This window comes from Eschrichtius robustus, chromosome 1 (genome assembly GCF_028021215.1).
Source record: "Eschrichtius robustus isolate mEscRob2 chromosome 1, mEscRob2.pri, whole genome shotgun sequence".
Taxonomy (NCBI): Eukaryota; Metazoa; Chordata; class Mammalia; order Artiodactyla; family Eschrichtiidae; genus Eschrichtius; species Eschrichtius robustus.
The window spans coordinates 97,043,856-97,057,919 of NC_090824.1; the positions used below are offsets into that span (position 1 = coordinate 97,043,856).

Here is a 14,064-nt window from a genome sequence, read left to right on the forward strand (position 1 = left end):
GTCAAGCATTGCAGATAGTAGGTAGCTATAAATGCTCATTAAGCTAAAATGAAAGGTAGCTGTTTTAAGTGGAAGGTTTACCAGTTGAACTTCTTCTCCTTCTGCCAAGTGTGATCTCGAATGCTATGAGTGTTGGTATGATTGGAGGAAGGAAGAGGATGATGGAAAGGCAAAATAAATGTCCCCAAGATATCGCTGCCCCTCTATCTTTCTCCTGAAAGCCAAGGGGACACACTGGAGCAATACCGAGCAGACCAGTTTTTGGATCAGATTTCTGTTTTAGGAACCTTGCTCTGATAGTGGAGAGAAAGAGAAGACCAAATAGGGAGCTGCTGCAGAATTCTGGGCGAAAGATCATGTTCACCTGGGTCAAGGAGGTGAGAAAGGAGATGGAGAGGTAGGGGAGAGCTTCTGTAGATACTTAGGATACAGAATCTGTAGGACTTTGTGGTCATTTATATGTGAAGAGTAAGATAAATAAAGAGCCTAAAAGGAAGTCTAAGAGTTCCTTAAGAGTTAGGAATAAAAGCAGCAAGGTGGTTCCTCCGAGAAGATGACAATGCTCATTATTGTCACTGTCTCCCTCTCACATGAGCTATGGCTTCTCACTGAGTCAGTACAAAAAGGGGGCTTATCAGAGATGTGGAAGCAGGTAAGGTGAGCACGTCTAAGGCTGGGTCCTGGGGGCCATTGTTCCCATTAGCCCTGAATGCTGGAACTAGCAGCAGCACCACCTGGGAGCTTGTTAGAACTTGCTCCACCCAGCAACCTCCTAAATTATAAACTAGGCATGGGACCCAGCAATCTGTGTTTCAACAGGCCCTCCTGGTGATGTCTATGCATATTAAAATTTGAACACCATTCTAAACAAGTCATTTTGTCTGAAAATATGTCCATTCATAAAACCACTGGGCAGTCAGGCAAAATGGATGTACAACCAGGGGCCTCTGAAATGGGCCAGGATTCAAGCTGAAGAACGGTTGGCTAGACATTGTCAGTGAGAAAAAGGCTTACCTTCCTTCCCCATCTAAAGATGCCAAGTGAGACCTTCCAGAGTCTCAAGAGAAAGATGCCTCTGATGCATATTCTGTTTGCCTTTAGCCTTGCTCAAAAGAAAACATTTTCAAAGGAAAGAAAAAGTGAAGGAAAGGTGGAAAATGCAAGGGCCATACGTACCACTTAGTTTTGCCCTTGGGAGTGCCAGGCCCTGCTTCCTCGCTGGCATTTTCAGTTACCACTCCTGCAGCTTGCTCAAAGGCCTGCGCCCAGAACCCCTACTGTTTCAGAATCTAGAGAGCAGGGGTGCGGATGGAAGGGTGGCCATAAGGACCCCTAACTCTTCCTCTCTAGTTGACTCAGTCAACCAGGCAAGGATTCACTGAGACCTGATGAGATATTTACAGTTCTCCCATCACTGCAGCAAGAGGTTGGGCAGACCAGGAGTGAGGCCTGGGGGTGAGGCTAGTTCCGCATGACCTACAGAAGGGACCTCAGGATGTTTCAGTGCGTACTTCTATCTCTGAGCCTCCGCTGCATCATCTTCAAAATGAAAGAGTTGGGCTAAACAGTACACCCAGTATTTTAATTTTTACTTGTTCTTTTTGCCCCAGAAGTCTTGGTCCTACAGACGATATCAATTTATTTTTTGTAGCAAGAGAGAGTACTGTTCACCTGAACCTATGGTTCCCTGTTTGAGGGAAGGGACTTCAGGATTTTCAGGATTGAATTGACCTTAGAGCAAGATAAATCCAGCCAAACTCATACACTCCTAGAGGGTTCTGTGAACATTTCAATCCTTGTATATCCGAAGCTAGCATTTTTGGGGGTGTTAAATTTCCACTGACAGATAGATTTGAAGTATGCAGAAGAGGCAGTTTCTCCAGCCTTAGAAATGGTTCTGGAGGAAAGTTTTGCAATCTTTCAAGTGTCTTTGAGACACAGAGAAAGGCCATGATTCTGAAGGAGCACCTCGGTCCCACCATTCTTTAACATCTTACCTTCGTCTTCAAATTAAAGCATTGAATAAGTTAAGATTTGGGTTCTTTTACAAAGTTTTCTTTCTATACAATCATAGCCCAGAGATTACACAGCTGTACTTTCCTCCCACGCAAAATTAGTTCCTTGACTTTTACTCTGTTTCCTTCGTCCTTCCTTTTTCCATTGGAAAAAAAAGTTGAGCAAGACTCGAAGGCAAACAGAATATGAGTCAGAGGCATCCTCTTTCTCTAGAATATTTGGAAGTTTTCACTTGGCAACTTCAGATAGAGGAGAAAGGTGAGCCTTTCCCTCATTGTGTTCTTAAATGTTCAGCCAATCATACTTTAACTTTAGTCCTGTCCCATTTCAGAGGATTATACATCTGTTTGGTCCAACTGCCCAGAGGTTTTGTGAATAGGTGCATTTTCAAAACCAAACATAATAAATAACAAAAGTAGAAAATTCACACAGAACTTCTGAAAGAAAGACTAAATTGTTTTCTTGATTTCCAATAACTATGGTACCTTTTAACCATAACTTGAGTCAAAGTATTAATTCTTGAACTGAAAAACACTTCTGTGTTTATTCCCTTACACAAATGCTTACATAATTTTGCTTTACACATAATCTATCTCTGCAAATTTATAGTAACTGAAAGCAATTTCCAGAAAGTCAAATGATTCCTCACAACATCTCTATGAAGTATATTTAGAGAGAGGTTGGAATAGTTGTTTTTCAAACAAAAAGTAAAGGCAAAGAAGGATGAGGTGATAGATTAAGACTACACAGTCAATCACTGTTTATACTAGTTTATAGCTTAGTTCATTCATTCAGGAAATATTCCATAATATTCCCATTAGTAATCTAGTTCTTCATATACTAGGATATATTTCTTGTGTTTCGTCTTATACTCATGTCCTTTTTAAAAAACACAAAAATTTTATTGTCTCACAGTTCTAGAGGCTTGAAATCTGAGATCAAGGTGTCAGCAGTGTTGGTTCCTTCTGAGAGTTGTGAGGAAGACTCTGTTCCAGGCCTCTCCCCTAGCTTCTGGTGGTTTGCTGGCAATCTTTGGTGTTCCCTGACTTGTAGAAGCATCACTCTGATCTCTGCCTTGATGTTCACAGGGTGTTCTCCCTATATGCGTGTCTGCCTTCAGAATTTCCCTTTTTTATAAGGATATCAGTCATATTGGATTAGGACCCACCCTAATGACCTCATTTTAAGTTTATTACCTCTGTAAAGACCCTATCTCCAAATAAGATCACATTCTGAGGTACCAGGGTTGGGACTTCAATATATGAATTTGAGAGTGGGGATACAATTCAATACAGATACTGTGTAATAAAATAATAGCAAAAGCACATGTTCATTTATTGTTAATAGATTCATTTAAAAGTATTTATTGAGGACACACTGCATACAAAGCACTATGTTCATATGCCTTTTAAAAGGATAATTTTACCCCAATATTTTCCTGATTCTTCCCAGCATACATTCCAAACCTATCCCATCATATACTATCAGGAGGGAGCTTCTACTACTCTGACCCAAAAGCAAAGACGAGAGAAGAGCTAAGGAAAGTAAAAAAAAGTTAACAGAAGTCCAAAAAGCACACCAGAATGATCATTTACCTTCAACTATAATAAAGCAAAATGAAAGGTTTCCTAAAACAGGACCCCATTTTCCCCTGCCTCCACTTAAGCAATGACTTTTACACAAGACTTTCTGTGGAATTTCTCTTTTTGTAATTCCTGATTCAGAAAAAAATTGGAATTAATGACTGGGTAACTTCAGAAGATCAATAACTTATTATAACTGAAATATCTATTGTTAAAACAGTACAATACTCTCCTATCTAAAGTAAGAGGATAAAAGATTGCTCAAAGTAGAAGGACTCTAGAGATATCTGCTTCAGGGGACACGTAGGTTCCATCCTATGTTGTTTTAATATAGGTTTTATTATTGCTTAGGTATGGTAAGGCCAACAGATCACGAGATGACTGCCATTGAAAAGACACTTTGTAATGTTCACAGATTCCAGTAGAAGGGGGCATATGATGCCATGGGGGTCAGGTTAGGACTTCAGCACATGAATTGGAAGCACCAAAGTTGGGCAAGAGGGAGTGAGAGAGGGGAGAACTGTGAGCAAGATTTGTGGGAGGGAACAGGCAAGCCAGGGTAAGCAGGTTTAGGATTGACTACTTTGAATAATTTCAGCAGAACTTATTATTGATCATCACCCATCTAATCCAACCCTTCCTCATAAATATGAAAATGATGCCGAGAAAGGTAGACTGACTTGCCCAGCTCACATAGCTCATTAGTTATGGGTCTGGAAATACAACCCAGATGTTTCGACTCCCAAATTAATGTTCCCTGCTAAGCGTGCTTGCTACAAACTACTCATAGAACAGAGGTACTAGGTGTAGACAGTAGTATGATTCCAGCCCAGGCCCCCACAATGTCCCCAGCATCGCCTGTAGTTTTTGGAGAGGACACCTCTTGTTCTGGGATCTATCATTGCTTAATTGTTCCCATGCAGACTGCTGCAAGTTCTTCTCCAGGCTGTGACATCCTTATAGGTCTGTTCTTTTCGTGACCATCACACATGCCCTCCTTTGTTGATAAAGCTCCAAGCCCGGTCAGAGTCCTCTGCAACCCATCTAGACCAGTTTCTGTTCTCCCAGGGAACCTGGACAGCATGAAGAGAGTACTGGAGAGTCCACCTTCTGGTCCTAATTAGTTACTGATTCTTTCATCAGGTTTTCTTCTGATATTCAGCTCTTCACAGCAGTTTCTCCTCTCGAGCCGTCCTGTCCTGGCTGCAGCATTAATATTAGTCTCCTCCACAGTCAAAGAGATCCTGAGAAAGATATTTTTTCACTTCTTGAGGGAAAATATTTCTTAGTCCTTTAGAATAACACCCAATGTCCTGAGCTGTAGAGAGGGCAGAATTTTGACTATTCAACACTATTTATTCATTTTTTGTCTATCAGGTAAGCATGCAGTAATGAGCATGTACTATATGTAAGGCAATTCTCTAAATATTCTGGAGTTGGAAAAATGGGTAAGAAAATGGTCTTACTATTAAAACAATCTAAAGGGAGAGATCAAATAAACAGTGGCAGAACTAGGATTATGTGGCAAAGACTGGCTAGCTGGTCATCCAACCTGTTTCCTTTTCATCCTTGATACAGTGTTAGATTAAATTTCTCAGCCTCCCATGCAGTTATCTGAGGCTAAATTACTGAGTTCTAGTCAAAGAACGGTAAGTTGAAATGCTATGCACCCATTTCATGTCTGGCCCATACAAACAATAAACATTGGAGAGGGTGTGGAGAAAATGGAACCCTCATACACTGTTGGTGGGAATGTAAATTGATACAGCCACTATGGAAAACAGTATGGAGGTTCCATAAAAAATTAAAAATGGAACTACCATATGACCCAATAATCCCACTACTAGGCATATACCCAGAGAAAACCATAATTCAAAAAAACACATGCACCCCCAATGTTCATAGCAGCACTATTTACAATAGCCAGGATATGGAAGCAATCTAAATGTCTATCAACAGAGGAATGGATAAAGAAGATGTGGTACATATATACAATGGAATATTACTCAGCCATAAAAAGGAATGAAATTGGGTCATTTGTAGAGACATGGATGGACCTAGAGAGTGTCATACAGAGTGAAGTAAGTTAGAGAAAACAAATATCATATAATAACGCATATATGTGGAATCTAGAAAAATGGTATAGATGATCTTATTTGCAAAGCAGAAATAGAGACACAGACATAGAGAACAAATGTGTGGATACCAAGGGGGAGAGGGGTGGGGTAGGAGGAATCGGGAGACTGGGATTGACACATATACATTATTGATACTATGTATAAAATAGACAACTGATGGGAACATACTGTATAGCATAGGGAGCTCTACCTAATGCGCTGTGGTGACCTAAGGGGAGGGAAGTCCAAAAGGGAGGGGATAAACATACGTGTATGGCTGATTCATTATGTTGTGCAGTGGAGGCTAACACAACATGGTAAAGCAACCATACTCCAATAAAAATTAATTAAAAGAAAAAACTCACTTTAAAAACTGAAAAATCCTTCATTGCTCTTTCCTTTTCTTTCAGCTTGATACAGATGAACGTAGCAACCTTGGAAAGCACATCTTAAAGATGGAAGAGCCACCAGATGGCAGGATCCTGGGTCCCTGAATTACCACTTGGAAGAGAGCAGCACATCAATCAAGAATACACATTTGGACCTTTCTTGAGTGAGAAATAAGCTTCCGTTGCATTTAAGCCTTTATAGATTTGGGGATTGTTAGTTACAGCAGATAGCATTATCTAAACTAATACAGAGTAGAATCCAAGTCTCCTGACTCCTAGTTCAGTTCTGTTCCCTCCAAACCACAAATCCACATGATAATATTATAATACCCAAATTTTAACCCTAATAAATATATAAATCACATTCTAAGTCATCTAAGAGTATTAATACATGATGAATCAAAATAAATTGGTATTAAGAAGGGGCATCTGCAATGCATGTAGTTGTGTGTGAAACAACGGAGAAGGATGACTCTGACCAACAAACCCAGAGTCCAGTTTATAACAAGGTTAGTGCTTGAGGCACTGATATGCCATTTCTGCATTCCAAGGTTAGGCAGAGTATTCTGAGGGTTATAACAGGCGGTTTCCCTTGGCTGATCTGGATGTGGCATGCTATAAACCCACATCTCCCAAGTCTCATTGTTTCTACCTCTTGAACTCCCAAATGAAATTGGGAGTTCAAACAAAATTGCCAAGTATGAGTGATTCCCATAGTAGGTCACAAACTATTTAGCCATATGGCTGAACCTAACTGCCTTCTCAGTGCAACTGATAGACACTGAAAAGGCCCACAAAAAATGGCAGGCCAGAAGCAAGGGCAAACCTATGAAGTAGACATAATTTTTCTTTAATATATTAAAACTTTCCTTTTAGAAACTCTCTCCACCCTCCTCACACCTACTTTCTGGAGCCTCAGTATGTGCATTCTCCCAACTAGATGCCCAGGGTCCCCAAAGTTAGCACTTTTCCTTGGCCCTCCCTTTTTGGGTATCACCTTTTATTCACATATTCAAAAAACCTACCCAAATTATGAGCTAAAAAAACTAAAGTGGGAGTGGGGGTGTCCATAGGCTACAGATGTTACACTGCCTAGAAGGGAACCTAATCCATTACATCTGTCTGCAACTAGCTGGACAACACCTTGGGTCCAAAAGGAGAAGATAGAATTTAGAGACTTGTCAAAGGACTAGGGATAGGAGAGTGCAGAGCTCTAGGTAACAATGTCATGGCTGCCTGGGGTAGGTTCCGGAGAGAAAGCTTGTGATAGCTTCCTCAGGAGAAGAAAATCTTGCAAAAGAGAATTGAGAAAGTTTTAGAGCAAATATTGCCTGTTCTGCTTAAGAACAGTCCTGACTTTATGACATCTTTTCCCCAAGAAAATATGCATAGACAAAAATAGTCAACTGCACACACCCAAGAGAATTGAACAGATAATATACTTTGCACAATGCAAGTTGCAAAATGCCAAAGTTCTTCTTATGCTGTAATATGCAGCATCAATAGTTAAGAATGCTCTGGGTGAGTTATTTGCCTGACTGAAGAAACAGTGTCCTGTTTTCTTGTAAATATTTTGAGAGGGTGGAAATAATGGTTCTTGTAATTTTGTCTTATTTTTATAGGATACTTGATTCTGTTTGAGGCTAGCTTATGAATTTGGGCTTGTTCTGATTTATAAGTGACCTTTGGATGAGTCTGCAATTGTTCCTGGAATTTATACCACAGGGATTCCCTTTCTGTCCTCCTTAGTTAATTACTCAACATATCACACATAAATGCGATGGAAAGGCAAACAAACACTTAAATTACTTTCCAAAGGAAGCTTATGTTAGAAAATATTTGAACTACATCCATCTTGTGGGTTTCTTTCGTCTAATTCAAGCATTTTTTCATAATTTAGCCTTCCTGATAAATTCTTACTCAAAAGCATTTAAGCTTATTGTTCCTTCTTCAGAGTACTGGTGGCAACCCAATACCCATTCAGATGTTGCCTCTGACTTTAAGGTTCAGTAACCCCACCACACTATTTAACTAAATGCTTCATGTGAAAGGTCACCCCTAAGACCCCAGGTCCTGAGAGGGGAAAATTCCCTGCTCTGCTAACATGTTGGTTTCTAAGATCCAGTATGGCAATTCTGCGTCCTTTCTTTTCATGGAATATTTCAGAGGTAAGAAATGAGGAGAAGCTGCTTCTTGAAGCTATGGAGGATTGTCCCCTTGGTGACCTGAATGACAAATGTGGGTAACACAGGCAATGGGAAAGTGATCTGCCCTCCAGGATGTCAGCAGATGTCCTCCTGGATACGTCATCTGTATTGCATTAAAAACACATGGAAGTTGTTTTCCACAGCTCAGAGCTCTGCCCCAAACTTGGCACCAGGTCAGTTCCATACTGGATAATTATTGGGGAACTTTTTTCCTTCAATACCACTGTCATTATGCCACTTCCTTGCTCAAAAATATCCCATGGTTTGGTAGTGCTATTGTCTGAATTTTGTGCTTCCCCCCCATCCCCGCCATTCATATGTTGAATCCTAATCCCCAAGGTGATGGTATTAGGAGATGGGGCCTTTAAGACGTGATTAGATCTTGAAGGACGAGCCCTCATGGGTGGGGTTAGTACCCTTATAAAAGAGGCCTGAGAAAGCTCCCTTCCCCCTTTATACCGCGTAAGAATACAGCGAGAAGGCACTGGCTCTGAACCAGAAAGTGGGCCCTTACCAAAACTGAACCATGTTGGGACCCTCATCTTGGACTTCCCAGCCTTCAGAACTGTAAGAAATGAATTTCTGTTGTTTATAATTCACCCAATCTATGGTATTTTGTTATAGTCTCTTGAACCGAGTAAGACTGGTGGGCAGAGTAATGGTCCCTGAAAGACGTCCATGTTCTAATCCCCAGAACCTGTAAATGTTACCGTACATGGCAAAAGGGCCTTTGTATATGTGATGAAAGTAAAATACCTTGAGATGGGGAGATTAATGTGAATTTTCCAGGTGGACCCAATATAATCATGAGTCCTTAAAAGCAGAGAATCTTTTCCAGCTGTGATGAGAGAGCAAGAGCCAGAGCAAAAGCGAATGAGAGAGGAGGGGGAATGTGCTGACAAAAGAAGGGTCAGAGAGATGAGGTGGAAGAAGGAGAGATTTGAAGCATTAGAGGGACTCTCAACGTCCTGCAAAGCCACCCTCACTGTTATCACCACACCTTTTCTCACACTGTTGCTTCTCTGCTTCTCACATCTGAATCTTCGCAATGTATGGTCTGCATCCCACTCTGAAACAAAGCCAATTCCAGCCCATAGTGTTTCTTCTACTTTTGCACTCCTGCACCACTTACTGCTATACTACATTGTACATCTAACACAGAGATTCTCAAACTTACTGGTCTAAGGATGTCTTCACGTTCTTAAGAATTATTAAGGGTTCCAAAAATCTTCTGTTTATGTGAATTATACCTATATTTACTGTATTAGGAATTAAAACAAAGAAATTTTTCAAGCAATTATTTATTACTTTATTTTTAAATAACAATAACAACCTCATTTCATGCTAACATAAATAACATATTTTAGTAAAGATAGCTATAATTTCCAAAACAAGAAAATTTAATAAGTGTGGCACTGTCTCCCAGTTTTGCAAATCTCTTTGATGTCTGGCTTAATAGAAGACAGCTGGATTCTCAGTCTGTGTTCCATCTATTGCTATATATTGTTTTGGTTAAAGTATTTGAAGAAAAATTCTGGCCTCAAACAGATTGCAGTCATAAAAGGGAAATTATTTTAAAAGCATTTCCAGATAATTCTAGATATTCTTCTTTGATATTACACCAAAACTCGATAAGTGGTAGTTTCTTAAAGGTTAACTGCAATGTAGAATCTGAAACTATATCAATGAGTCATTTACTACTCTGTTACATTAAAATCCATTGATTTCCCTTGCACTTTGAATGGAATATTTTGTAGCATACATGATTGGCCATTTGGAAAATACTGGTTTATGGAGTTATGCACATCTTACAAGTGTTAACACAGTTTCATTATGCAATATGAAAAAATCACATTTGTTAAAATCACCACCAATATCATCAGAAAAGTATTTATGTATTGAGAAGCTATCAAGTTTGTAGTGGTGAATAGAAGATTTTAAAACTTCTAATTTTGAAAGCTTGAATTTTATTGTTGTCAGCAAATACTGTCAGTTGTTTTCCTTGATGTGACATGCTTACTTCATTCATTTTTAAAAATTGCTGCCAAATATGCAAGTCTGAAAACCCAAACTGACCCAGTTTGTCAGTCTTTGTTTCGTGAAAAAAGTAGCAATTCCCGCTTACAACCGAAACTTCAGTGAGGGAAGGCATTGACATCCAATATCTTTGCCCTCGGACTACCAGTAGGACACAGATTTTTCTACAAGTGAGCATTAAAGGTTCAAAGTATCTGTCCAATATTCCTTCGGTTAGAGCAATCAAATCCACAGGCATGTGCCAACTCTAAGAGAAGGGGATGATCTTGCCAGAGAGACCTTACTTGGTACAACAAGATAGCTGAAGGCAAAATCACGCTGACCTTCCAGTTTTTTCCTGTAGTCTCTCCTCCTAAGTGATACAGATTAATAGGTACAGGAGAGCATAGGAAGAAGGGGAAGCTTTCCCATGGGCCAGGTGGCTAAGGCTGAGGTGAGATGGGCCTTAAGAGCAAAAGGAAGATGAGCTCTGGAGACGAGTTCCAGTAGGACAAACTGAACTGAAGCTATGGGCTTCCTAACTTCATTTCCCATCTCTTCCCATTATGTTCTTTAAGAATACCTGACCCCAATCAGATATGTAATCACCAGAAAAGAATCAATATAAAACACAGATTAGGATGGGGAGGTGGGGAAAGGTAGGGGAGACAAATACAAGGAAGATAAAGAGAGAATTAATTAAAGAAAAAGATAAATAATTCAAATCATTATAATTTCAAAGAAATTTGAAACTTAAAAAGGCTCAATTAGAGATAACAAGAAGGTGTAGAACAATGAAAGATAATATGGAAATTAATAGAGCAAGTTGGAAGAGCAAAGAAAAATATTACATTAGAGGAAAATCATAATGAAATAATAAAAACATTAAATAGAATAAGTACAATTTTAAATGACACATAGAATATAAAACAGCCTATGGAAGAGTATACAGAGAAAATGAAAAAAAAAGATATCTGTAACTTACAGAGAAGACAATAGACAGGTAAAATATACAAAATACCCCATGTTCCTAAAGAACACACACACACAATCAACAAGAAAGATTCAGAAAGCTACCAGAAAGAACCCTCCTGAAATAAAGATGTGAATCTGTAGGTAGGAAAAAAATCATGCCCAGTGCCAAGAAAAATTAATACAAAAGATTGCTGTGACACATTCTGATGAAGTTACTAAACTTTAAGGGTAAAGAAATAATATAGGCATCCAAGCAGAAGAAGTTTAACATTAAAGCGGAAAATTGCGTTTTCCTCAGACTTGTCCACAGCAACTGTTGATACCAGAAAATAATGGAACAGTCTCGAAAAAATCTAAGGGAAGTACGAATTTTATGCCCAAGTAAGTTGCTTTTCAAATATAAAGGGAAGAGGCATTCTCAAGCATGCAAAAACCCGCAGACTACAGCACCCATAATTTGTTCATGAAAAAAAGAAAAATCTTGAAAATGAAACCAGGCCAATAAGATATGAATTAACATTTAAAACTTGGGAATAAAGAAACTGTGGTTTAAAAGCCAACTGTGGTACATAGGAAATAGATTTAAATTTAGAATTAAGACTAAACAATTATGAAAATATGGTTACAGAAAAAAATATAACTGTTACAGATCTTTAAATTGTAAAAATAATATAACTGACAAAAATCAGAAATTAGAGAAAAGGCACATTGGGATAAACTGAAGTGTGCTTATTTTCTCATCTCTCAGGGCAAGGACTTAATAGATGAAGTTTGGTATACTTCCTTCCCAGAAGGACAGTGCATCTGATTGCTTTCTGTGGACACCATCAACAAATTTATTGCTCAGTAATGTCTTTGGAGGCAGTAGAAAAACCAGTCACCACATCTCCAAAGTTAAGAACAAAAAAGAAATCTTGAAAAATAGAGGCATAATTGGACCTTTTTGGAGGCAAGTCTATGGCTAATAGGATTTTAATATTTTTTTCATCTAAGGAAGGATAGATGTAGGTTAAGGAAATGTCCATATTCTCCTTGTGGTTACTGGCTTATGCAAAAGCTGTCAGCAAAATGCTCAAAAAATTTTTCTTCCTGATTTTGTTTATGGTTTTACAAAAGCTAAGCATATTGACTAGGCTAACTTTACCATTGGTGGTCATTTTTTCCTATTTAGCAGTGTTATAATTGTATACATGAGAATGATTCATATGGCCACACTTATATGACAGCAAAAGCTAAAAAATAGTTCATGAGTACATGTGGTATAACTTGGCTAGAGAAATGTATAAATATAAAATTACAGTGGAAGATGAAATTTCTGTGAGTAAACAATTCTGCATTACATGTAGAAGGCCAAGAATTCCATACCCTGCCATATAGATAACTCAGAGGAAGCACAGATAGAAGATGGACTTGTGCATTTGGTTAGATTTCATTTCAGAAATGTAACAGAGCTGGAAGAACATGGCACTGGTGTCAAACCATATTCTAAAACCTGGTGCGGCCTCTTTTTTATTGAGTATCTTTGGACAAATTAAGCACTTTAAATCTACTAAAGCAATTGTTTCCTCATTTATAAAATAACTATAACAACATCACCTGCCACAGGGTCATTGTGAAAAGTAGTGAAATGATATATGTGGTGAATTTAGTACAGTGTGTAGTAGGATAGGTTCTCAGTAAATGGCAGCTGGATGTGGCCAGCTTAAAAAATTTTTTTTAAAAGGCAACATGACATGCTTACCTCTAGAAAGCTGTTCTAGAAATGTTTTCAACCAGTTGGAGAAGAGAATCTTTTGCCTTTCACTTCATATTGCTAGAAATTGTCAGCCAGACAGGAGTCTTGAATTCTAGCCCTAGATCCTCCATTAGTGTTCTGTGTGGCCTTGGAGCCTTAGTTTCTTTGGCTGTGTAATAAGTAGATCACTACCTGCCGATATATTGTTAAGCCAAAAGAAATAGAGATAGTGTAAGAACTCTGAAAAATATGTTCTATACCAAGGTGAGGAGACAGCTGGTGATGTCAACAATTATGCTTTAATAGGTACACTTTCGCTTCACTTCACTTTGCTATTCTTTCTCTTAAACTAAGGAGCTAAGAAACTGTGTTCTCTTTGAGGGGGTTATTTTTGTGTCTCTATGCGCCCCCCCCCCCAGGGATTCCTCTGAACGGAATGTTCTTCCCCGTTATTGCACAAAATCCCTGTTTATCCTTCAAGGCTCAGCTTAAATGTCGCTGCTCTTTGGAGCCTTCCCTAACTGTCCCCCTCATCTGTGTTTTCACAGTATGCTGTCTCTTTTGCAGTGCTTATTACATTGTCTGGTGGTTATTTCTTTATAGCTCTGTCTCTCCCACCAATATGTAGCAACTAGAACATGAGTTTCTTATAGTGGAGACATTTTCTATCACCATCACCTAATATGGTGAGTGGCTTAGAGGAGGGGCTCAATAACTATTTCGGGGGGAGAGACAAAAGCTGGAAGTGGAGAGGAAATGACTAGTTAGTATCTAATAAGTTTCAGGCATGTACCAAACCCTTCATGTACATTATCTCATTTAATTATTATATCACTAACATCTTTTCATGTATTTATTCACTTAACAAATATTTATTGAGCCCTATACTATGTGCCAGGCACTGTTCTAGATGCTGGGAATACAGCTACACTTACATGCTTAATTCCAAGGGAGGAGAGACAGACAACAAACAAATTAGCAAAAAATATATATAAATATGTCAAGTAGTGATATATTCTATGAGGA

General features: G+C 38.8%; 1 protein-coding gene across 2 annotated transcripts in view; it reads left to right on the plus strand.

The window, feature by feature from the left end:
* Positions 1-14,064, plus strand: part of DTWD1 (DTW domain containing 1) — a 234,639-nt gene that overhangs the window by 95,586 nt on the left and 124,989 nt on the right. The window contains exon 9 of one of the 2 annotated variants that reach the window (XR_011074989.1): positions 6,127-6,269. The gene's annotated coding sequence lies outside the window, so the exon portion shown is untranslated. Of the gene's footprint in view, positions 1-6,126; positions 6,432-14,064 lie in introns of those variants that run through there. The other variant, XR_011074988.1, reaches the window with a different exon arrangement.